Genomic DNA, 13960 nt, shown 5'->3' with positions numbered 1-13960 from the left:
GGTGCTTACTTAGCTGTGCTGCCATGTGTTTTCATCTGCTGTAGTTTCTCTAAACCAGCCCCTTACCGCTCCTCTAACCACAATCCAACCCTACGTGTCCCTATCTCTGGGGCGAACATTCTGTAAGAATTTGCATGGGGCATTTGGGGAATTTGCATGGGGCAGCTGTAACTCACTTTGTCATTTTCAAGAATTTGCATGGGGCAGCTGTAACTCACTTTGTCATTTTCTTTTATCATCTTTTGACCAAAATTGAACACAATCAACAGCCAATGGAGTTGTCAGGGACTCAAGTCCAGTACCGTGCGGTCCAGTTTCCCCCGAAAGGCCCCTGAGAGCCAATGAAGGGCCCCTGGGCCTCGGCCCCACCGACCCAATGGCTAACTTTGCCCTGCCGTAACTGAATGGTTAGTGAGCCTCTACCGCTCCTCTCTGAGCAGCACTCAGCTGGGCGAAGATGTACATTTCTTTCTTTCTGCTTTCTTTAATACCTTTATTTGTAGTTGTTACATCCCCACCCCAAGAGGTCCAGGTGTTATTTTGCTAATTCTAATTCAATCAGGACAACTCAAGAATGGATGGAATAGATATTTATTGAATATAAATGAGCAATATGTTTATTATGCTTTGGCGATGAATGGTTTGGATGATCTGCTTTTTAGGTACTCAGATCAAGCGCATCAGTCCCGGCCATAGGGACTCTGAATCCCCCGTTACCTAAACAGTAGATCCAAAATGACAGGTGGTAGCTGGGGTGGTGGAGGAGGGTGAGCAGCAGGGTTTGTATACAGCAGCGCAGCAGATATAGCAGCAGCAGCAGCAAAGCAAGCAAGCAGGAGGAAGAGTGCAAACCTTCCAGTTTATGTAGCCGGTATTATGAAGATGGAGTGTGTGATTGGCTGAGTGAATCATGTGGATGAGAGCGTGATGCTGGGGGCGGGCCAATTGACGCTCCGGCAGCGACCTCACTGAGGTTTCCTGGCTGAACTTGCTCCGAGACAGCCAGGCGCGATGCTCATGTGTCCTTGACTTGAGCAAGACTCTGAACGGACTGTCGGACGCAAAACTTAGAATGTTCACAATGTCCAACAATGTTGGTACCATTAGGAGAGATAACAGGCAAACTTTGATGAAACCGCAAGGTTGCCAGTTCGAACCCTGCAGCGGGCTCCCCCAGAGTCAGTGTCCAAGTGTCCTTGAGCAAGACTCTGAACCCCTAATTGCTCCCGATGTGCAGGTTGGTGCCTTGCATGGCATCCGGCATCAGTGTGTGAATGGTTTGTGTGAACGGGTGAATGTAATGCACAAGCTATGTAAAGGTGTATGAATGTGTGTGTGAACGGGTGAATGTAATGCACAAGCTATGTAAAGCGCCTTGGATAAAGCCCATATATAAATATAAATGCACCATTTACCAAGCCAGGAGGAGAACTTGAAATGAAAAGGGTTGAGAACTAAACTGGTACAGACAGTAGTCAGTAGAGAGGGACACAAGGAGCCCGGCCCGCCCCGGGGCCATATGGGGGAGTATTCCGGGTGTTGTATAATAAATACATCAGTAAGTGGTTGAGCAGCATCGTAATATATTATGTTATCTGTATAGCGGCGCAGCAGGTTGTGTTGCTGCACAGGTTTGTCAGGGCATCGTGTTGTCTCTCCTCCTCACACTAAACACAGCTTTACAATGATTTATACTCTTAACAAGCTAATTGTCTCATGAGTCACAGACGTTTGTGTGTTCTTGTTGAGTAACCATCGCCTCACCAGGCTTTCCACCTCGGAGGAAAGCCAAAGTGCCGTGTGAACCGATCTGGAACGGAGGATATCGTTGCGTCATGTTGTGGTATCGTTTTGTAGTCATCAGGCAGGACGCATCATCTGGAACTTCCTTTTCCCCCGGACTAATAACAATAAAAGCTTTCGTAGCCTGCGGCTTTTATTGAGAAAAATCGGTTTGAGGGGAAAGGAAGTGATCCGGTTGACTGATGACTACAACATGACGTAACGATAACATCCTCTCCCGACCGTTTCATAAACCCGAAATGGAATGCTGCCCTGGCTAGTTGTTGAGTATTGTCTGATTGATCGGAGAACTTGATACTTGATTGATTTGGATGTGTGTGAGCTGGTACAGTCGTCCGTATACAAGGTAAACAGAAAAGAGGAACTGACTGTTCCTTGAGTTACCCCTGGCTGTACTACTCAGCGGTGCCTCAAGGAACAGTCAGTTCCCCGTGCCTTGTTCCCCAAGCAGTCAGTCCATTGTTTGGTGTCAGTTCATAATTTGACTTATCTGTTCTGTTCACCTACAGTTCCCCATGCCTTGTTCCCCATGCAGTCAGTCCATTGTTTGACAACTGACAGATTACAACTTGTCCAAAATGCAGCAGCCAGAGTTTTAACTAGAACTAAGATGAGAGAACATATTACTCCAGTTTTGGCATCACTGCACTGGTTTCCGGTTGTTTTTAGGATTGATTTTAAAATTATTTTACTTGTCTATAAAGCTCTCAATGGTCTCGCACCTTCCTACCTACATGACTGCCTGCCTAAATATGTCCCAAACCGCCCCCTAAGGTCTTCCACTGCTGGCCTGCTCGCTTTGCCAAAACAAATGGCAACTAAAAAATACGGGGAAGCAGCTTTTTGCTTCTACGGGCCGTCGGCATGGAACAAACTCCCACTGTACCTTCGTCAGGCAGCCTCTGTAGACATTTTTAAAGCTCAGCTCAAGACCCACTTCTACAACATTGCTTTTAATTGATCTTTTATTTTTTATTTTTGTTATTCATGTCCTCACTGTATTGCATTACTGCTTGTTCTTAATGTTGTTGCATTGCTTTTCTTTTATTCTCCATTTTTCTGTAAAGCACTTTGAGCTGCATTTCATGTCATGAAAGGTGCTATACAAATAAAGTTTTATTATTATTATTTATTATTATTATTGTTTGGTGTCAGTTCATAATTTGACTTTGTATTATCTGTTCTGTTCACCTACATTAAAACGCCCTACCATGCAGGGTTTGGCTGTCCTGCTTTTTGGGGTATACTCACCTCACCAGAATGTATAACACTTTCTAAAAAACAGTTTTCTGAAAAACCTATGTTTTTATGTCAGTGGTGCTCAACCTTTTTAACGTCAAGGACCCCTGGCATTATTTTGGCTGCGGACCCCTGGATCTGAATATATGTTGTTCCAGGGACCCAGGGACACAGCTTGGTTCTCAAGCATTTCAGGCTGCAACCATATTTAGCAGAATAGACTAGAACTTGTAGATCGTCTATTGACTATAAGTATAAAATGTGGATTAATTGGTTGATAGATTTTTACATAATAATCTAAATATACCAAGTATAACGTGTAACTAACTAGTTTTCAAATTATTGTAGTAGACGAGAGAGTACTAATATAGTATTTGCGCCTTGGATGTTGTTAAGCAATGAAAAATGGACCATTAACCCATTCTGACCTGAGATCAGATTCATACGAGGTTTCCACTGGACACACACACTGGTCTGATGAACCCATTCTGACCTGAGATCAGATTCATACGAGGTTTCCACTTGGTCCACACACTGGTCTGATCAACCCATTCTGACCTGAGATCAGATTCTAAAAATGTCAGTCGTTCTTCGATTTTTCAAAAATAGCAGACCTACAAGCTCGTAGCGCGCCACTCTGTGGCGCGCTATGAGCTTGTAGATCTGCTATTTTTCAATAGCTAAAGCATAACATGATGCCAACACCAAAATGGGTTCCCGTTCAGAATGGGTTAAAAGTAGGCCTACCTAGAAAACTGCACTCCAGTAGCCTTACGTCCTACAGACCTACACCTACAGCATGCCAGTAAATTATGTACTTAGCTACTTTAACACCACCGAATATGGTGTATTTATCACGCAATAATCACTCTCTCTACATGCATTCGGGGGTGAGGGAGCTATCTGTTATCTTATCTCTTGCATCCAACTGGCGGCATCCTTCTGTGAATGCTAAACATCCCTCTACACATGGGCCCTGATGCTAAACATCCCTACACACACTGATATCAAAGCCACCTTCAGTCAGCAGCACCAAACCTTAACCAGCTCACAGTTTGTCAAGGAAGGAACGCCACAGTTTTCTGTGACATGCTTGCCTAGCTGTCACAGTGTCACACTAGCTGTGCCAGCGCCAATCACCACCTCCCCATCCCTTTAGTTTAGACATGAATGAGACCCTGTAGCCCTCCTGTGGTGCGAGGCCAACGAGGTACTTAACTTATACTGTTTGTATTGTGTTCGTCGGGGAGAAAATGATCATGAGCTTGGATTGCGATCTCTGAGTGAATGATAAAGACGCAGTTCAGAATTACAGCAGCGACACGTTTTTTCCCCCCAAAGGCCTCGATCCTTCACACCAAATGATGATAAGATACGGTACCTGTAACTGCTCTGTGCCACGATTCTCCACTTCATGACCAACGGCAACGCATCACAGTGCATTAGAAAACCCACCAGGCATCCATCCATCCATCTTCAACCGCTTATCTGTAGTCGGGTCGCGGGGGCAACAGCTCCACCAGAGTGCTCCAAACTTCCGTCTCAAGACCAACGTTAGTATGACTTCCTCCTGGGGGATCCCGAGACGTTCCAAGGCCAGTGAGTGAGTCGATGTAATTTGGAGGAAATACTGCGGGCATATCAAATCAATTCACATCAAATCAATCAAATGTTATACTGTCACAACACAAATACAAAAAGTGTAAAAGTGACGTGAAAGTCTTACTCGTCATGGAGGCTTTCACGGTTGCAGTTTAAAACGGTAAAGAAAAGGAATTAAAATCAGAAGCAACTTCATTGTCGCAAACCTCACTGGTTTGCAGATGTAAAATAAATGGTTGGAAATGTTTGGTTTAGCTCCATCATAAATCAGAATAATTAATGGGACGTAATTAATGGGAGCATAAAAAAGCATGAACAACATGTAAAGGAAAGGTACTATGTTTACCCAGGGTAACTGGACTAAGCTCAAGAACTTGTTTACAGCCAGGCCCTGCTCATAGAACATTTCATGGTAGAGGTTCAATGCCTTGTCCGAAGGGCACTTCAGCGGTGGTAATTTTAACGTGCCGGTCCGGGGATACGAACTAGCGACCTTCCGATATCAAGACCGCTCCGCAAACCGTTCGGCAGCCGCTGCCTCGTGTTTAGATCAGTGTCACGTAGATAGAAAATGTAAAGGAACATTGAATATGATGTAAATCAATAAAAGGCACAGGTGGTGAGTGACAGGCTTGGGTTTTGGGCAGTTGGGAGAGATAGAGTGGGTGCATCATGTCATATTCCCACTGGGAAAGAAAATGCACAACAATGAGAAGTAACAATAATATAATACTTTTAGTGGCAGATTTATCCCATTCTGGACTGGGAACCCCTGTTGATGTTTTAAGCATTATGTTATGCTTTATCTATTGAAAAATAGCAGATCTACAAGCTCGTAGCGTGGCACAGAGTGCCGCGCTACGAGCTTGTAGGTCGCAAATATTTGAATATATATTCTTTCAGAGCGAACGTTTTTAACTCAAATGCTTGTTTCTGGGGGGGGGGGGGGGGGGTGTCCCTGGAACAACATATTTTGAGATCTGGGTCTGGGGCCAATTACATATAATTCTGGGGGTCCTTGGACATGAAAATGTCTGAGAACGACTGACGTAGAAACATGAGGCTCTTCAGAAAACTGTACAGGATTTAGAAGACATTTTGTAGAATGGTGCTCGGGTCTTAAAGGAAAAGAGAAAACAAACCCAGCAGTGTTTTGCAGAGGAAGAAGGCATCACCTCTGCTGCATCATATCCACTCTCACACTTCCATTCAGAGTCAAATGTAAAGCTCACACCAAAGCAATTAAAGCACTTCCTTGGCAGTCTGCTCAACAACCTGCCTCTCATCTGAAGGGGAAATGCCTCATGATGTTTATTAAGTGTTTCTTTCAAGCCTTCATTTGTTTTGTTAGAGATTCACTCTGTGAGCGTATTGGCCTTCATCACGCTGTCGCTGCTGCAGTTAGATTCACTCTCTGAGCGTATTGGCCTTCACGCTGTCACTGCTGCACTTAGTTTGATGTCGGTGTTGATTCTGTCAGCTAATTTTTAGTTTAGTTTTTTAGTCATAGATCTTTAGAATAAAATTCCATTTAGTTTTTTCTTTGTCATTATTTTAGTCATCTGAAATGTTTTAGTTTTAGTCTGGTCTGTAGTTGACTTAAATACCATGAGATTTTAGTCGACTAATGTACAGTTGATTTAATCGACTGAAATGGATATATGCTGGTCTTACTGTACTTGAAATGCCTGATTTATACTCGGCTGTGTGCCTGAAAATAGCAGATCTATACAAGCTCCGCGACACGTTGTGTGCTTGTAGATCGTCAGGGGTGCAGCCCACACACTTTTGTGACTTGAGATCTACTTTCACGATGACAAGCTCAACCACATCTACCCAACCAACAAAAAATATATTATCCAATTGCTGAAAATAGTTACAAAAAATTTACCTGATGATGGGGATTTGGAATAGCGGCAATGGCATTAAATATAAGACTTAAATATGCAGCTTGGAATGGGAATTGGGAAATACAGGCCAGGGAGAAAATGAATTGGTCGGGATTTATAACAAAATACTGAACATTTGTGATACCATGCTTTTTCTCACTCAACAGTAAATGGTGCATTTACGTATATAGCACCTTTATCCAAGGCGCTTTACACAGTGCAATACATTCACCCATTCATTCATACACCGATTGCGGTGGAAGCCATGCAAGGCACCAACCAGCACATCGGGAGCAATTTGGGGTTCAATGTCTTGCTCAAGGACACTTTGACATCTAGACCGGAGGAGGAGCCGGGATTCGAACCGCCGACCTATGGATCATTGGACGACCTGCTCTACCTGCCACAGTCGCCCCAACAGTAAAAAAAAACCCAACATAAGCTACAGCATGTGTGTACAGTCGATCACTACACATTTCTAAAGTTACAATCTAATGACTTTTAAGACCTTTTTTTTAATTAATACCAATTATATTATGCAAGAAAGAGGCAATGTGAAAATAGGCGCTCTATACAAGCTCACAACGCCTCACAGTGTGACGCGTTGTGAGCTTGTAGATCGGATATCTCCACGTTATGTCAAATTAAATGTAATAATGCCTACAATTCCATTGATTGATTGATTTTGATTGAAATATTTATATAACAGTTTGCAGAATTACAGTACATTTCAAGCACAAACTCAATACAAAGACTGTTAACTGTGAGTGGACGACCCAATAAAGCATTACACTTGTTCTTACAAGAGGGTCCACCATGTTCAATTCATCCAAATGCTGCTTGTCAGGGTTTGGTTTGGGGGGGGGGGAGGGGGGGCACCAGTTCATGATTATTTTGGGGGTTGCGGCCCGGGAAAGAGTTTAGGAACTCTTGACATAAGGGGTGTGTTGAGAGTGACCCTACGTGTGTCCAGCTAATAGCTGGATGGGTTCCACACCCACAGAGAGAATCGTATTCATCATCATCATCAATAATGTAGATTGATTGATCACTCCCTCTCTAGTTCCAGTAGCCTGTTTGACCAAATACTGTATATATATACGTAGCAGTGCTCTGACTGCTCCCAGCTATAGACATGTAAATGAGTACAGGCTACTAATGGGAGTCGACTCGTTCTCGGTCTCTGAGCTGGTTATCTCTCTTATTATACTGTATATGGGCTTCATTAGCATCGCAATTATAGGCTAACTAAACTGAAACTATACGTGTTTGGAGGGGCTGAAACTGTATTATGTGTTGTTTTACTAAATTAACCCCCACAACTAACTGAAACCATGGATAAAATGTCCCTATGTGTCAGGCCTATACATAATGGTCTGTACATATCAAGGTCGAGGGTTAACATTGTACTTGAACACTACACACACTCTGAAATGTAGTGGAGTAGAACTATTGATAATTTTAACATTAACACAAGTACAGTACAAATACCTCAACATTGTACTTAATTACAGTACTTAAGTAAATGTACTTGTATTTACTTTACACACAGTACACACCACTGTTGAGACTGAGAGTGGTGCCTACTAGCTCCCTCTGGTGTTGTGCACGTGTGCTTGTGTGTGTCTGGTCTTTCACTGTTGGAGCAGCCTGTTACCCCTAGGTTATCCCCCAATGCCAGTTGTTTCACCCTGTCCTCTACCGGGGACCCCTAGGGGTACTTGAGGGAGTTCCAGGGGGTACCTATATAGCTCAATTAGAGATATAAGGAAACAAAAGGGTCCATTTGTACACTCTCTAGGTTAAATGAACAGTGGTTTTACAATATAAATTGGTGTATACCAGAGATAGAAATGCCATTAAATCGGGGGTCCGTAGCATAATGCGTGTGAAACTATGGGGGTCCATGAGATGAATATGTTTTGGAATCACTGCTAGAGCCGTAAAACCTCTCCCTTATCGGGGTCACTGGCATATGTTTTCAAATGGGGGGGTCCGCGGACTAATAAATGTTGATTTTGCACAAAAAAGTTTGGGAACCACTGCTCTACCCTGAGCCATAATGAGCAGAACCACTGCTCTACCCTGAGCCATAATGAGCAGAACCACTGCTCTACCCTGAGCCATAATGAGCAGAACCACTGCTCTACCCTGAGCCATAATGAGCAGAACCACTGCTCTACCCTGAGCCATAATGAGCAGAGGTTTAACAGGTGAGTTCTGGGTGAGCGAGAGGCCAGTTTGTTTTCCAGAGATCTGAAGCATTGTTTTTGATGCCTTTGAGGTGCTAATTAAAGTACCATGAGTTGCAGACATTATAGCCCAAATGGATTACATTACATAGATGGATATTAGATGTTATATTTTTTTAGGGGCGCTGCTACTGTAGCCCCTCCTATGTTCAGCCATTAGTGTAGATTTAGTTTCGCCTTACACAAACATTAAATTCCCATTGATATTGAATGGAGGATTCACGTCATAATTATGTGGACAGGCACATCGGCTATTAGCGTCCTACACAAACATTACATTCTCATTGACAATAAATGGAGAGGATTTACATCATATCGGACGAGCAAATGGGTATTTTTGTCCTATATACACAAAGATTACATTTCCATTGAAAATAAATGGGAGGATTTACGTCATATAATGTGTCTGAGCAAACAGGCATAGTGTCTATTTTATGTCATGGTGATAAGAGCGCCCCTCAGCCCTCACTTCACACAGATGTGTGATTTATTTAGATTTTTTTATCATTCAACATTTTATGTTATTCTTTTTTAATGTTTTCTGTGGCTTTCACCTTTATTTTATATATTTTTTTATAGATAGAGGGACAGACTGCTGACAGGAAATGGGGGAAGAGAGATGGGGGGGGGGGGTGACGTGAACATGGCCGTTGGGATCGGGAGTCGAACCCGCGGCACACGGCCAGACTTGGACTACCTATATCCAAGGTGCCTGGACCGTTGAGCCAACAGCCCAGGCCACCATGTTATGTTCTTATATCGTGCGTGTCCTAAGAGCAGTATAATTCATTTTATATTTTGTCGTTTTTTTTATCGTAATTTTTCTTTTTGCAGGTATAGAAGAAGTGTCAAATCCAGCAGAGGATGTAGCACTCCCTCACACACAGCAGGGAGGGGACGACGACACCACACACACACACACACACACACACACACACACACACACACACACACACACACACACACACACACACACACACACACACACACACACACACACACACACACACACACACACACACACACACACACACACACACACACACACACACACACACACACACACACACACACACACACACACACACACACACACACACACACACACACACACACACACACACACACACACACACACACACACACACACACAGCAGGGGACCGACACCACACCACAACACAGGCCATCAATTAGGCCTCAGCAGGGTAAACATGGATCAGTCGATGTGTATTGACGTAGATGACACATCCAGTGTGAGTACAAATGGACGCCAATAGTTTAGCAGCAATACATCGTTTGATGCATAATAATAAAAAAATAAATAGTTAATGTATTAATGTAATTATTTATTAGTGTAATTAATTAAGCCGTGTTTATAACGTCCGATGTTTAAACGGTTGTATGTTTGTTTGTTGCGACTAAATGACAAAGATAGATATTCTAGCACAGACTTTTAAAAGGGCATTTCACTCATTTTCAACATTTTACTATGTCATTAATATACCTTAGAGCTGTTAATTTAAAAAAAAGTCCCCCTCCCCCCATTCTGTGTTTCCTAGAACTGGAGGTCTGAAAAAAATCACACCCGTGTGAACTGAGTGGTGCAAAGGTTTTCCTTTCAAAACCTCCACCTCCACCCTCTCTGACTGACTGACTCACTTCCGTCGCAAATCATTACGAAAATAAAATAATGTGACATGATGACTACTCTAAAATGAATGTATTGTAATTGTAAAACAAAACATAATAGAATTCAGATTTGTTTCTCACAATTATTATAATTATTATTAAAAAAACATTTTCACCCCCGGCCACCAGCCCATGCACAGAACTATGTTTTTTATGTCCAAAAATAGTTCCATGTGATAGAGGGGTCAAAGTTGAACGAAAGTTGCTCTAATATTTTAGAATTTGGTCAACAATACAAATGACGTTAGTTTTGTGAATTAATTTACTTTTACTGCGTGGCCCCCTGTGCCCCCCACAAAATGACCGGAACTACTTAACATTGACCAAAACCAGAGCAGAACTCCCACCACGGGACTCAGGCAATCAATTATTACAGTTGCAACAACTGTATTAACTGCAAGTATTTCATACAGCTTAAGTTAAAAAAAATCTGAACTATCCCTTTAAAATACAAGCGTCCTGTGATTAAAGGCCTGGTGTTGTTTTGTAATAGAGTGGATTATATTATAAATCCACTGTTTCACAGTGATTGAGTGATAGTTTGTGACGTGATCAGAGCTCACAGTCAGCGTTGATTGATGCTCAGCTTTGATGAGAAAATGGCCGGCTCATCCGTAGACAAGAGCAGGGGCTCGCTAGTCACTTTGTAATGCTCCAGACTTTTATTCACCAACACAGCAGGCAGGACAATGAGGACATACAACGTTTCCACCAGTATGGAGGAGCATTACAAAGTGAGTTGCGAGCCCTAGACATGAGCGAATGACAGCAAAATGTTTCTATACATGGTGGCAGCGGTGGCCGAGCAGTTTGCGGAGCGGTTTTGATATCGGAAAGGTCGCTAGTTCGTATCCCCGGACCGGCACGTTAAAAATTACCACCGCTGAAGTGCCCTTGAGCAAGGCATTGAACCTCTACCATGAAATGCATGTTCTATGAGCAGGGCCTGGCTGTAAACAAGTTCTTGAGCTTAGTCCAGTTACCCTGGGTAAACATAGTACCTTACACACACACACACACACACACACACACACACACACACACACACACACACACACACACACACACACACAAAATTCTGTAACAGCTGACTGAAGTGAGGAGCTCCTGAAAGACAAAATAAAATAAGTATTTGGGCCACTGCAGGGCGCTGTAGTCTGAACTATTCTCAGCTCTCTCAGTTGATACATTTCTCCACGCCAGGCAACCAGATCTGATGGAGATCTGCACTCAGAGAATATAGTCCAGTGAACAACCAGATCTGATGGAGATCTGCACTCAGAGAATATAGTCCAGTAAACAACCAGGTCTGATGGAGATCTGCACTCAGAGAATAGTCCAGTAAACAACCAGATCTGATGGAGATCTGCACTCAGAGAATATAGTCCAGTAAACAACCAGATCTGATGGAGATCTGCACTCAGAGAATAGTCACGTAAACGAAGTAAAACTAATTCACTGAGTTTGGAGTAAATTGGGTTTATTTAGTTTCTCAACTGATTCTGACAGGACATTATAGGTCTACTAGCCAGGATAAAAAAATCTACCCTAATCTGCTCACTGCTAATACCCTAAATCTGCCTTAATCCAAGATGCCATCATTGACACTTTATTATAAGGCAATATTTTCTAAATTTCGTCATGCTTTAAGTAGCATGTGACGTGTCAAACTAGACTCATGATTCTGAATCCATTCCAAGCATTAGTTTTGCACAAAAAAACACTCCTTGGGCTGAAAAACGGCCACAGCCGTCATCAAACATGTGATGAGGTCAGGTCAGCACATTTTGGGGGCATTTGGGTAAGTGGCTATGGCCACTTACCTACTTAAAGAAGCAGAAAGCCACAAAAAAAAAACATAGCTAAAAAGGTAGCTAAGCCTGTTTTGACAGAGGTTCTGGGAGAGCTAAAAAAAAAAAGCACACAAGTATGAAGTGAGTGGTGCAACTCTGTGTGGGGGTCCACAGGGGGTCCCAGAGAACATCCAGACCCCCAGGAACGCGCCCAGGGGGGACAGACCCAGCCAGGGACAGACCCAGGGACAGACCCACCCAGGGACAGACCCAGCCAGGGACAGACCCACCCAGGGACAGACCCAGCCACAGACCCAGCCAGGGACAGACCCACCCAGGGACAGACCCAGCCACAGACCCAGCCAGGGACAGACCCACCCAGGGACAGACCCAGCCACAGACTCACCCAGGGACAGACCCAGCTAGGGACAGACCCACCCAGGGACAGACCCAGCCAGACAGACCCAGACAGGACACACAAAGCTCCGTAATCATGGACTGGTTGCACCATATCACTCTCTCATTCAGTGCAGGGCAAAGTGCAGTCAGAAGACTCCATTCCCCATATGCACTGTGACACAGTGACACACTGAGATCAGCCCCTCCCCTTATTATCATACAGCAACAAACAGCTGTGGGCGCGGCAGCAAGTTCAGCTGGGTGGTGCAAAACCAGCTGTACTTAATGAGCTGGTGGGTGTGGCCAGCCACCAGCTCATCATTTTAACCCCTTTTGGTGTTTCAAGCATTATGTTATGCTTTAGCTATTGAAAAACAGCAGACCTACAAGCTCATCATTTTTTGTAAAAACCGTGAAAATGTGGCACAAATCTTTGAATATATATATTCTTTCAGAGCGTTTTGTTTTTTAACTCAAATCTTTTCTTCTGGGTGGGGGGGGTGGGGGGGGGTTCCTGGAACAACATATCTTCAAATGGGGGTCCGGTGGGCCAATTATACATATAATCTTTGGGGTCCTTGACATGAAATATGGTACAGAAACATGATTCTTTTTTAGAGACATTTTTAAAATTTCGACGTCAGGCCTAAATGGGTTAACATCATTGAACTCCCATCCATCCATCCATCTTCAACCGCTTATCCGTAGTCGGGTTTGCACAAAAAACACTCCTTGGGGTTAGTTAGACACTGTGCACCGTCGACTCTATTCTGATTCTGGTAGTGGGATACCGGACGGTCATGTTTTAGGGAGGGGAGGGGAGCGGAGGGGAATCACGGCAGTCCGTTAAGTAGGCCTACAACAACTGAGTCAACCATGAATCAGCCATTTTAGCAGCCACAGCTGCACTCGTCAAAGAATGTGACTCTGCAGGTCTGTCTGTGTGCGTCTGTTACCCAACTGGTTTGGACAGAGAGTGGGAGCAAGGTGGAGCACACACACACACACACACACACACTGTGACACACGCGCGCACACACACACACACACACACACACACACACACACACACACACACACACACACACACTGTGACACACGCGCACGCACACACACACACACACACACACACACACACACACACACACACACACACACACACACACACACACGCACACACACACACAGTGACACACACACTGAGAGTGGAGCAAGGTGTGCACATACATAAAACAACAATCAACTGAGGAGGTGCTCTCATTCTGAACCACAGTCTCGTCCCCTGTGGCTGTG

Source organism: Protomyctophum bolini, assembly GCF_963924005.1.
Source record: "Protomyctophum bolini genome assembly, chromosome: 6".
In the NCBI taxonomy this organism is placed as follows: domain Eukaryota; kingdom Metazoa; phylum Chordata; class Actinopteri; order Myctophiformes; family Myctophidae; genus Protomyctophum; species Protomyctophum bolini.
Note: the sequence above shows the minus strand (reverse complement) of the source record.